This window comes from Nomascus leucogenys, chromosome 21 (genome assembly GCF_006542625.1).
Source record: "Nomascus leucogenys isolate Asia chromosome 21, Asia_NLE_v1, whole genome shotgun sequence".
Classification (NCBI taxonomy): domain Eukaryota; kingdom Metazoa; phylum Chordata; class Mammalia; order Primates; family Hylobatidae; genus Nomascus; species Nomascus leucogenys.
Genome location: NC_044401.1, coordinates 25,812,438 through 25,825,448, shown reverse-complemented (window position 1 = coordinate 25,825,448; position 13,011 = coordinate 25,812,438). Strand labels below are relative to the sequence as shown.

Below are 13,011 nucleotides of genomic sequence, written 5' to 3'. Positions count from 1 at the left end.
GTAAATCATTCAGAAAATATTTTAACGATAATATCTTTCTTAGTTAATCTTTTTCTACCCTTTTGAAAACTGAAATCAAATTTTTTTTTCTTATAAAGCATATCTAGTTGAACCTACCCAATTAATCAATTGTTAACTTTTTATTTCCGTCTGTGCATATGCTTGAAGTAATCCTTGAAATAACTAAGTGGGAGGGTTAATAGCTGGAGAAATCCACCAATATCACTGCTTCCCCCAAAACTTCTGAATTTTTAGCTGTGAATTGGTAATTCTGTCTTCGTTTTTTTTGTTTTTTTTTTTTCTTCAAGATGGAGTCTTGCTCTGTCCCCCAGGCTGGAGTGCAGTGGCATGATCTCGTCTCACTGCAAGCTCCGCCTCCCGGGTTTAGGCCATTCTCCTGCCTCAGCCTCCCGAGTAGCTGGGACTACAGGCACTCACCACCATGCCTGGCTAATTTTTGTATTTTTAGTAGAGACGGGGTTTCACCGTGTTAGCCAGGACGGTCTCAATCTCCTGACCTCATGATCTGCCTGCCTCGACCTCCCAAAGTGCTGGGATTACAGGGGTGAGCCACTGCGCCCGGCCTTCATTTTCTTTTAGTCAGAGTTTTTTGGCTTAGTTGTCTGACAGGAAGAGTTACGTGAACATAGGATTGACACCAGGATTGTGTTCTGTTCTAAGTTTAAATATGGTTTTGAGAAAGAAGTTATTCAGTCATTCATACAGTTATTATAACAACTACACAAGAGTATGTATTTGAAAGTATTTTCAGAAGCAAACTCTTTTATCCAGATTCAAGATATTTTGAAATTGCTTCCATCATAGTCACTATGTTTAAAACAAAAATTCACAAAATTGTCTTATGTTGACAACTATAAGATGTATTTTCTAAGAGACTAATTAGCCTTATATTGTAGTTTAATTTCCATGTTTACTTTAAAAATCTACATTTGAAATGATGTTTTTATTTTTAGAAAGAGAAAAATACAATTTTTTCAAAGATAAGCATCTTTTTATCTCAATCTTTTCTTGTATTCACTCTAGAAATAGTGAGCGAGAATGATTCACTGGTGACGAAAAAGCAAGCCATGTGAAAAATTTTCTAAATAACTCATTTTTAATAAATGTAGCTTTTTTGCTGTTCGTTTTATTATTACATAAGTTGACATTTTCAGCAGTGGGAATTCAGTATGATTTGTTAGAATTCATTTTTAATCTCACATAGGTTTTGTTTTTCATGATGTGTTGTAGGTAGGAATGAACACACCTGCAGATTTTCTAGTTGTTAAGACATGAGAATACAAATTAACAGTTTTAATTATATTAAAGTTTAAAATAGTCTCCCAAATCCTCTGTTTTTAAAGAAACTATATTAAAGCACATAGAATTATCTATACTGAATTTTAGTCTTTCCAACTGTCATACCCCTGTGCCTCTTGTGAGTGGAAACTCCCCATTCTAAAATATATGAGTAGATTTTAAATTCCTAAATAATGTTCAAATTTACATTAAACTATTCAGGCAATGAACAATTTGTTTTTGTTATCAACAAAATGGTGTATTTGTCTCAATTTCATATAAAAAATCTAAAATAAAAATTAAAAAATAGCCAATGATAGAAAAAACTAAAAAAATAAAAAAAATTAATTTTACTGTATAATCAGATCTATATGATATTAATTTTAATAAAAATTAATTATTCAACCTATGCTCTCCTTTCTTTGTATTACTGCTAAGTTACTACTAGTTGCATCAGGTATGTAGGAGATACCATAGAGAAAAAAAAACATTTTTATGTATCTTTGCAAAACCATGTTACAAAAGTTGTTAAAAAAGGAATCTGTTGAAGATAAATATTTCATCTGCTCTAGGGAAATATTAGAGAATAGATTGATAATGAAATGTTAGCAATATAACTCATATTTACTACAATGCCAGCAAGCATCACTGCAACCTACCCCACTAAATATTTTGGTTGAAGAGGTGGTAAAACTGAATAAAGCAGAGAATAAAAAAATATTATTAGCATGGGCTGATGATATGGTTTGGCTGTGACCCCACCACAAACTCATCTTGAATTGTAGTTCCCATAATCCCCACATGTCCTGGGGGGGACCCAGTGGGAGGTGATTGAATCAGAGGGGCAATTAATAAAGAATTTGTAATTTATAAAGGAAAAGAGGCTTAATGGACTCACAGTTCCACATGGCTGGGGAGGCCTCACAATCATGGTGGAAGGTGAAAGGCACATCTTATATGGCGGCAGGCAAGAGGGAATGAGAACCAAGTGAAAAGGGTTTCCCCTTATAAAGCCATCAGATCTTGTGAGACTTATTCTTTACCATGAGAACAGTATGGGGGAAATTGCCCACACTTACGATTCAATTATCTCCTGCTGGGTTCATCCCACAACACATGGAAATTACGGGAGCTACAATTCAAGATGAGATTTGGGTGAGGACACAGCCAAACCATATTACCCCCTTTTGATCAGCACTTCTTTTTTCTGCTGCCATGTGAAGGACATGTTTGCTTTTCCTTCTGCCATGATATTATGTTTCCTGAAGCGTCCCCTGCCACACTAAACTGTGAGTCCGTTAAACCTCTTTCCTTTATAAATTACCCAGTCTTGGGTAGGTCTTTATTAGCAGCATGAGAATGAACTAATACAGTAAATTGGTACCAAGTAGTGGAGCACTGCCATAAAGATACCTGAAAATGTGGAAGCAACTTTGGAACTGGGTAACAGGCAGAGGGTGAAACCATTTGGAGGGCTCAGAAGAAGACAAGAAAAGGTGGTAATGTTTGGAACTTCCTATAGATTTGGAGGGTTCAGAAGACAGGAAGATGTAGAAAAGTTTGGAACTTCCTAGAGACTTGTTGAATGGATTTTGACCAAAATGCTGATAGTGATATGGACATTAAAGTCCAGGCTGAGGTGGTCTCAGATGGACAGGAGTAACTTGTTGGGAACTGGAATAAAAGTCATTCTTGCTATGCAAAGAGATTGGTGGCATTTTGCCTCTGCCGTAGAGCTTGAGGAACTTAGAACTTGAGAAGGATGATTTAGGGTATCTGGTAGAAGAAATTTCTAAGCAGCAAAGCATTCAAGAGGAAGCAGAGCATAAAAGTTTGGAAAATTTGAAGCCTGATGATATAATAGAAAACAAAATCCCATTTTCTGGGGATAAATTCAAGCTGACTGCAGAAATTTGCAAAAGTAACAAGGAGCCAAATGTTAATCAACAAGACAATAGGGAAAAAGTCTTCAAGGCATGTAAGACACCCTCATGACAGCCCCATCAATCACAGGCCTGGAGGCCTAGTAGGAAAAAATTGTTTTGTGGGCCAGGCCCAGGGTCCCCCAGCTCCGTGCAGCCTCATGACATAGTGCTTGTGTCCTAGCTGCTTCAGCTCCAGCCATGGCTAAAAGGAGCCAATGTACAACTCAGGCTGTTGCTCCAGTGGGTGCAAGCTCCAAGCCTTGGCAGCTTTCACATGGTGTTGGGCCAGTGGGTGTGCAGCAATCAAGAACTGTGGTTTGGGAACCCCCACCAAGTTTTCAGAGGATATACAGAAATGCCTAGATGTCCAGGCAGAAGACTGTTGCAGGGGCAGAGGGCTCATGGAGAACTTCTGCTAGGGCAGTGTGAGAGGGAAATGTGTAGTTGGAGTCCCCACACAGAGTCCCCACTGGAGCACTGTCTAGGGAAGCTGTGAGAAGAAGGCCATTATCCTCCAGACCCCAGAATAGTACATACACCAACAGCTTGCACCCTGCACCTGGAAAAGCCACAGGCACTCAATGATAGCCTGTGAAAACAGCCAGGAGGGGGGCTATACCCTGGAAAGCCACAGGGGCAGAGCTGCCAGAGGCCATGGGAAGCTACCTCTTGCATCAGCAAGACCTGGATATGAAACATGCAGTCAAAGGAAATCATATTGGAACTTTAATAAATGCCCCATTGGATTTCAGATTTGCATTGGGCCTGTAGCCCCTTCATTGTAGCCAATTTCTCCCATTTAGAATGGGTGTATTTACTCAAAGCCTATACCCCCAATGTATTTAGTAAATAACTAACTTGCTTTTGATTTTGCAGGCTCATAGGCAGAAGGGACTTGCCTTATCTCAGATGAGACCTTGGACTTGGACTTTTGGATTAATGCTGGAATGAGTTAGGACTCTGGGGGACTGTTGGGAAGGCATAATTGTGTTTTGAAATGTGAGGACGTGAGATTTGGGATAGGGCCTGGGGCAGAATGATATGGTTTGGCTGTGTCCTCATCTAAATATCATCTTGAATTGTAGTTCCCATAATTCCCACGTGTGGTAGGAGGGACCTGGTGAAGGTCATTGAATCATAGGAGCAGTTACTCCCATGCTGCTGTTCTTGTGATAGTGAGTGAGTTCTGACAAGATCTGATGGTTTTATAAGGGGCTTTTCCCCCTTTTTCTCAGCACTTCTCCTTGCTGCAGCCATGTGAAAAAGTATGTGTTTGCTTCCCCTTCCACCATGAGAGTACTTTTCCTGAGACCTCCCAGCCATGCTGAACTGTGAATTAGTTAAACTTCTTTCCCTTATAAATTACCCAGTCTTGGATATGTCTTTATGAGCAGCATGAAGAGGACTTATACAGCTGATTACTGGTGACAATAAGCATAAAGAGTATAACTTTAGAAAGAAATACGTTGAGTTGAAAGTTGATCAATAGAAATGAACTTATCCAAGATATTCCACAAGAGAAGATTATCTAATTAATTATATTTAATCACGGCTATTTAAAAATACATGGGTATAACCAACAGAGTTCTATGCCAATTAAAAAGTGTTACTCATTAAAAATTCTGATGTTGACAAAGAAATTTCACATGTTCTGTGGGTTCAAAAATGAGTCTGGAAAAATTGAATGTAGAAATACCCTATAGCAGAGTTTTATTATCACTTTCAATTCATCATAGTACTAGCAGTAGTAAATGGTTACCATACTTAAATGAACATCCCCTAGAGGTTCAAATCCTGGGATTTGAGCAGCTTCAGTTTGATGATGGGACAAATGATAGCTTATGTCAGTGGACTGTTGGCTACAAGTGCTATCAGGGATGTATTGAGCAATGTGCTTAGGAATGGATATGAAGGAAGAACATTGTACTTAGTATAAGGGGAAGGATTGGATTGACTATCTAAGTAGTAATCAGAGGAAAATAAGGTGATGTTTGAACAAAAAGGTGTCTGAAGAATTAAGCAGTGATAGATTTGAAGGTGAATGAAAGAAGGTACCTTACATGTGTAGTTAAGACTGAAGAGCTCCTCTTCATTCCCTTGAGATAGTTGGCCTTAGCCAACTTTCGAAAGAAAAAAAGAGAGTAATTGTAGCATTTATATACTTTTGCTGAGGTATTTGATAAATTTTCCACCTATCTAATGCTCAAGAATCCTTCAGGAAAATGTCAGTGAGTGAGAACTCTTTTTTTTTTTTTTTTGTATTTCTTCTCAATTAACCCAAAACTTTAGCTGAATAACCACAGAGGTTCATCTTAATCCATGTCATGGACTTTGAACTCTGCCATGGGAATATGAGGTGGTTATTCTAGATAAATATGCGCACCAGTGAGAAACTTGAGATCACTAATACCTTCACTAGGTAACCCTGTTAATAAAGACCTCTCTGTAAAACTCTCTGTAAAGTCTTATCTTTTGTTTCCTACAAGATAGCTTCATCTAATTATTTTTTTCTTTTACTTTTGAGACAGAGTCTCACTCTGTCACCCATGCTGGAGTGCAGTGACAATCTCAGGTCACTGCAACCTCTGCCTCCCAGGTTCAAGAGATTCTCATGCCTCAGCCTCCTGAATAGCTAGGATTACAGGCGTGCACCACCACCCCCAGCTAATTTCTTGTGTTTTTAGTGGAGAGGGGGTTTCACCATTTTAGCCAGGATGGTCTTTAGCTCCTGGCCTCAAGTGATTCACCTGTCTTGGCCTCCCAAAGTGCTGGGATTACAGGCATGAGCCTCCATGCCTGACCCCAGTTTCATCTAATCCTTTAGAGAAGAAGGAATACACCTATTATTAGCAGAGATAGATATTTTTCTCTAGTTATTAATGAATCTACAATGTAGAACTTGGTAACACAGAAATGTCTGACTATAACCAAACAACTAAAACTATAAAACGAGTGCCTGACTATACCTAAATCTATTAGCAATTAAGAAACATTATTTTTGCTTGTTTTTTATTGTTACTCCATGAATCGATTCAATTCAGATATTCCTATGGTGTTGTTGGAAAGTACTGGTGAAAGATTTATCCTAATCATAGGCATTCTAGCAATATTAGAGAAGAATTAAAGTCATAATTAGATACTAGTGTCAGTGAGTTTTTGAAAGCAAGTAATGCACATATAACAATAAAAGTTAGAATATCATGAACCCAGTTATTGAATTAAGCATTTATTTACTTGAACTCAGAATATGGTGCTATGATAAATTGATTATTAGAGAATTTACAGTTTGAAGGAAATATTTTTAAAAGAGTAAAGACCGAAGCTGAGATCCCGGCCCACTGGGATCATTTTCAAGACCTTTATAGTTGAAGACCAAAGTATTTTTTTCAGAGTTCTAGGCATGAGTTGTCATATTCTAGATGTTCTCAAAGAGCTTTCTAGAGTCTACTCAAAATGACCTGTGTATGTTCTGATGGATTGTCGTAGTTTTCATCTCTTCACTTTATCTGGCAGGTAAAGAAAGATTTGCTTTGCTTACTTTATTCCGTTCACTAACAAAATAATTTAGGAATTCAAACTACTTTTCAAATGTATTTGATTTATTTTTATTAGATTATTATTTTAAAAGTATTCTAATAGGATCTGTTTGATTCTTTTAATAACAAAATATCATTTAGAAAAATACATGTATTGGGTTTTTTGTGGGGGTGACTAATGTCTTTGGAACATAGTGGTTTTCTGGAATAATGCAATTTCTAATTTAGAAAAATCAAAACATATATTACAATGGGATGGTGTCATGTCCTGAATTGTATCATTCCAAAATGTATATGTTGAGGCCCTTACCCTCAGCAACCCAAAATGTGACCCTACTTGGAGAAAGGCAGTTTAATGGGGTAGTTAAAGTTAAATGAGGTCAGAAAAGTTGACCCTAATCTAGTATGATTGATGTCTTTATTAGAAGAGGAAACTAAGACACACAAAAAATACATCAGGTACACATGCACTTGAAGAAAAAGCCACACGAGGACATAGCGACAAGGCAGCTGTCTGCAAGCCAAAGGCAGAGGCCTCAGGAGAAAGCTAAGCTGTCGAAACCTTGATCTTGAAATTCCAGTTTCCAGCACTGTGAGAAGATAATTTCTGTTGTTTAAACCATTCAATCTGTGGTATTTTGTCAAGGTCACCCAAGCAAACTAATACAGGTGAGTAGGATGGTACAACTGACAAATACCAGTAGTTGAAAGGACAGAAGGGATTACATGCATTTGATGGCATGTACTCACAACACAAAAGATGTGACAATATTATATGGCTGAAGAATTCTGAATCAGGTTTGGAAGACATAACCGGATTTGGATCCGGTGATTGAGAAGGTATCAAAATTATGAAGAGCTGACTATGTCATGGTATATGGCTGATCTTTGGTCTGTGGGTGGTAAAAAGCTATAACACATTTAAAGAAAGAGCTATGTAATCGTGAGTTACAAATAAAAGGTTAAAAGGATGAAAGGAAATATTTTATGTGCAGTGTTATAAAAGACATTTTGAGCCTTTTGGCTCTCTGACTAGCATCATGGCGGTTGGCAAGAACAAGCGCCTAACGAAAGGCGGCAAAAAGGGAGCCAAGAAGAAAGCGGTTGATCCATTTTCTAAGAAAGATTGGTATGATGTGAAAGCACCTGCTATGTTCAATATAAGAAATATTGGAAAGACGCTCGTCACCAGGACCCAAGGAACCAAAATTGCATCCGATGGTCTCAAGGGTCGTGTGTTTGAAGTGAGTCTTGCTGATTTGCAGAATGATGAAGTTGCATTTAGAAAATTCAAGCTGATTACTGAAGATGTTCAGGGTAAAAACTGCCTGACTAACTTCCATGGCATGGATCTTGCCCGTGACAAAATGTGTTCCATGGTCAAAAAATGGCAGACAATGATTGAAGCTCATGTTGATGTCAAGACTACCGACGGTTACTTGCTTCGGTCTGTTCTGTGTTGGTTTTACTAAAAAACGTAACAATCAGATACGGAAGACCTCTTACACTCAGCACCAACAGGTCCACCAAATCCAGAAGAAGATGATGGAAATCATGACCCAAGAGGTGCAGACAAATGACTTGAAAGAAGTGGTCAATAAATTGATTCCAGACAGCCTTGGAAAAGACATAGAAAAGGCTTGCCAATCTATTTATCCTCTCCATGATGTCTTCGTTACAAAAGTAAAAATGCTGAAGAAGCCCAAGTTTGAATTGGGAAAGCTCATGGAGCTTCATGGTGAAGGCAGTAGTTCTGGAAAAGCCACTGGGGACGAGACAGGTGCTAAAGTTGAAAGAGCTGATGGATATGAACCACGAGTCCAAGAATCTGTTTAAAGTTCAGACTTCAAATAGTGGCAAATAAAAAGTGCTATTTGTGAAAAATAAATAAATAAATAAATAAAAGACATTTTGAATGATTAAAAAATTAAAAATATTTAAAAAGAGTTACATGTTATCCTTGTCATTGAGAAATCCAAGAAAAGTAACTATTTTGGGAGAAATATTCTGAATTCAGAAGCAACTTAAAACTATCCTAAAAAATAATTATACATACGTCTAAAAATATGAGTAAGTTAATAGATATATCTGACAAAAAAAGAAAACATTGTGTATGTTTAATCAGATAAGGTAATTAATACCTTCTTTGATATATTCATTGGCCCAGTCAACCAATGATATAAGTTTTTTTTCTTGTTTGGATTTTTGTTTTAAGTAGTGCTTTCTGAATAGATTTGACTGATTTTTAATGTTTTACAGGAAAGAAAGCCATAAATGGATTCAGGGAATCTATTTGTCATATCTCGTTTGAAGAATGGTGAAGTAAAGACAGTCCATTAAGAGTTTCAGGTACTTTAGAGATCTTAATTTAAAAAATAAAATCTAGCAAGAAAATAAATGCTGCTTATGAAAACTTGCCTGAAACACCAAGATATAAAAGTTAAGTTTAAGTTATTTGTGATATAAAAGTACCTATAACTCTGAGATTTAGGGAAAGAATAAAACAGAAAAAGGACTTTGATAGATGCCCTATAACCCCAGGAGCTTAGATTCTATTTCTTTCTTTATTTCCCTTTAGAAATGTCACGTAATTTGCTGTTATGAGCCAACGAAGCACTACTGAACTAATGTTTAAATATGCCACTGAGCTCTGAGTCTTGCAGGGTTAATTATGGAGAAAATATAGTACTTACGAGAAAGGTAAAAAAAATTACGTACCTGAAATATCCTTTCAGTTTTATGACTCCCAGGATACAGAAATATTTGGTTCCTGGTTTCTAATGGAATCTATGATGTCAAGATTTACAGTATAATTACACTCGAAGTAACGTTTATTAAAGAAAGCTGCCAAGAGGAAGGGTATCCAGAAAATTGTTTCACTATGAGAAATCCCTTATGAAAAATATGGAAAAATCTCTGCATTTATGGAGTGACTGTGATATACAGTGGGGAAGTAGAGTATGGTTGGAGCATCATTTAGTTACATTTTTTATTTATATTAAATTTTGTGATGCAAATATGTCTGTATTATTACCCACAAGGAGGTTTGTATTTGCAGATTGTTTTATGAAGAGACTAGATAAAATGATGGTCACAACAAATTCATTTCAGGGAAAAATGCTTTGAAAACTCATGGAAGCATCTCTTTTGTGATAAGAATTCTGAATAACTATTCTGGGTATTCAGGTTTTCATAAATCTCCGTAAAGACAAATAACTATAACAAGTATCACAAGCATCATTTTTCTAAAGTTTCCAGGAAATAAAAATGTGTATTTTTGAATATTTTTATAATGTAATTATTTAAAAACAAGAATGTGCTAAGAAAGAAAGTGAAGTGATTTTTAAAGTAAAGAAGCAAGACTTAGATTGCAAAATAAGTTTTTTTTTCTTTCTTTCAGCTTTCCCCTTTAACACTGTAGAAAGGATCATCTCTGCAGCTTGAAAATTGTTTTGTCGAGGTGTATGACATTTTCATGTGAGTGTTTTCCAGGGTCCATTGAAGACTAACTTGTGGTAATATGAGTCAGAATTGTTCTTGGATTAGTTATAAAAGATTATCACATTTCAATAGGACAATATTAATGGGAAATAGCACTTTATCTATTCTGAGTAGGTCCATACACTCGAGAAGATTTTACCTTGTCCTTATTTTTGTATTCCTCATCTCACAACTGTCATAGCTGTCACTCTAACTGCCTTTTATATGTGGAAGGTGTGAGGTTCTATTAGATATGATTAGTGTAAGTGCATTGCTTATTTCTGTGTCCAAGCAATTTACTCATTTGAATAATTTAAGTAATACACCTCAGTTAACTTAATTTATACTTAATTATGAAACAATGTTTTGACTAAAACAATATTACGTAACAGAGCCTAAGAAATTCAATAGTTGTTTCCTGGGATTGTGAGGGAAAGAGTGAGGGGCAAATACCCAAAGAAAGACAACTTATGCTCTATCTAAATTACTATTTTTGTGTATTCCAAAGTTATTTTTAACAGCCACATGGATTATATTCTTATATTCTACTAGCTATATATTACTCATTCATGTATTCATTTGTTAATTACTATGCATCCATTCAATGAATATTAACCTACATTCTAGGACTTCACATTAAAATTTTAAAAATATCATAAATCAATTTTTTCAAATAAATTCATATACAAACAATTACAGAAATGTGTAACATTTGGATTTTAGAGTTATTTTTTATTTTGTTGTGAAAAAAGAGTCAATATTTTAAGCTGTCTAGATTAAAGTTTTGTGTGTGTGTGTGGCTGCTGTTGTTTTTTCACTTGTAATTTTTATTTCTACTTCAAATGCAAGTATCAGAGACCTTTGTTTCTCTTGAATACCTAGTACTAGAATTGCCCCCCTGTCATAAGCTACTAGAAAATGGGGCAAAATATAAAACAAATTATTGTCAAACATTGAAACACAGACAGCAGAGGACCACTATTCTAAGGGAAAGAAAACAAATTATGAGAGTTTGGCAACTCCCCAGCTATCCTAGGGAAACTATCCTAGGTAGTTTCCCAGATGATAATGCAATTAGGAAACCCACTCAATACACAGTAGTCTTGCTGAGTTGATGAGCCAGAGATGAGAATTTAGGAAGGCTAGTGGCTAGACATTGTGGACAGCAGTAGAAGAGTACAGAAGAGGGAACTACATAGAAAAAGAGCTCCAGAAATCTGCATAAGAGTATCTTCGAATCTGTTGATGAAATACAAAGGGATTTCATGCATAGAGTGAAATAACATGAGTGCAGAGAAGTAGTGTCAGGGAAACTATAAGATGAACATTTCTCAGAGCTCACACAGAAGTGGAGAAGTCCCCACTGAACACCTGAGATTTCGGAAATCAGTAAGGGCATATTTCAAGAGTAGGGTTAACACAATCCTAGAATAAAAGCCTAAAATAATGTTAGACATATAGTACTAAAGCTTACAGATAAGCTTTAACAAGATGAAATTAATTTGTAAATAACTAAAGTGCTTTATAAAACAAATATTAACATTCTGGTAAACAAAGATATGATAAAACAAAATCCACTTACACTTAATAATTTACACTGTTTGTAGTTTTAAAAACCAATACAGTTGTGTAGAAATTGGAATATGTGACTGACAATCAAGAGAAAAGTCATTCATTAGGAACAGACTCAGAAATGTTAGAGATGATGGATTGCCGACAAAGTTTTAACATCTATTGATATGATTTAAATCTCTGTCCCTACACAAATCTCATGTCAAATTGTAGTCCTAAGTGTTGAAGGTAAAGCATGGTGGGAGGTGATTGAATTATGGGGAGGGGTCCTTCATAAATGTTTAGCAACATCCCTTTGGTGCTGTTCTCCTGATAGAGTTCTCATAAGATCTGGTCATTTAAAGGTGTGTAGCAACTCACCCCTCTCCCTCTTCCTCCAGCTCCCACCATGTGAAATCACCTGCTTCTGCTTTGCCCTTTGCCATGATTGTAAGTTCCCTGATTCCTCCCAAGAACTTGATGCTGCTATGCCTCTTGGACAGCCTGTGGAACCATGAGCCAATTAAACATCTTTCCCTTAAAAATTGCTCAGTCTCAGGTATTTCTTTTTAGCAGTGTGAAATGGACTAATGCACCTATTATAAATATTGTCAACACATTCAAGTACTTAAACCACAAACAGTATGTGAAGATGAGCAAAAAATATTTAATAGAATCAAGAAAAAATATTAAGCAGAATCTGAAGTTCAAAAGTTATTGAATAACTTTTACAACAGATTAAACCTAGTACAAAAACATAGATTATTGAACGTGAAGACATAGAAGAGGAACTAACTAAACAGACACAAAGAGTTTTCTCCCTGCAGGGGAAAAATGGAGATTCAGTGACCTGTGGGGCAATAAAAATAGTTATCCTACATGAAATTCAAGTTCAAGAAAGTTTGAGTATGCTAAAAACATATTTTAAAAATATGTACAATTTTTTTTTTCAATTTTGATAAAAATGTAAGGAATCTTTAAAAAACCCAAGCAGGAAAAATGTATAAAATTGTATGACACCTGATAATTTAGTTGCTGGAAATTATTGTTAACTTGAATTAAATTTGACCTAGAGCTGCCTCCATACACCTCCATACATAGTGAACTGTAACCTAACTTAATGTGTAAACAACTTGTAATCTTACCTAAGAGTATACTCATGAAACAAGTAGCCAAGGCCCAGCCAGTTATAGCAAGTGAACCTCAAGCCAACTACAGGC

General features: G+C 36.1%; 1 pseudogene across 1 annotated transcript; it reads left to right on the top strand.

Moving 5' to 3' along the window:
* The first annotated feature begins 7,800 nt into the window (after positions 1–7,800).
* LOC105738553 lies at positions 7,801–8,596 on the top strand (annotated as a pseudogene). Its single transcript, XR_004027538.1, has one exon. The product of XR_004027538.1 is annotated as a 40S ribosomal protein S3a pseudogene (transcript).
* Positions 8,597–13,011: the final 4,415 nt, after the last annotated feature.